This window comes from Myotis davidii, unplaced genomic scaffold (genome assembly GCF_000327345.1).
Source record: "Myotis davidii unplaced genomic scaffold, ASM32734v1 scaffold427, whole genome shotgun sequence".
Taxonomy (NCBI): Eukaryota; Metazoa; Chordata; class Mammalia; order Chiroptera; family Vespertilionidae; genus Myotis; species Myotis davidii.
This window is the reverse complement of record NW_006298051.1, coordinates 207,267-207,583: the sequence shown is the minus strand read 5'-3', so window position 1 is coordinate 207,583 and position 317 is coordinate 207,267.

Here is a 317-nt window from a genome sequence, read left to right as displayed (position 1 = left end):
CGGGAGCCCGTGGGCAGGGGGGCGGGGGCAGCCGTGGCATCACCGTCCCAGCTGCCACTGAGCACCTGCCACGTGCAGGCTCCTGCCAGTTCTTCCCTGAGACCGGCAGCTGGACTGCAAGCTGGCTGACTGGCCCATTTCACAGATGGGACAACTGAGGCTCAGGAAGGTCCAAGGCTTTGCTCAGGGTCCCAGAGTGAGTCGCTCCAGACATAGCGGGGCAGGCTGGGGCGGGACCAGCCCCGAGGGGAGCCAGCTGGTCTCAAGGGCAGGGTTCAGGGACGGCTTTGCAGCCTCTGCCCGGGGCTCAGGGCCCG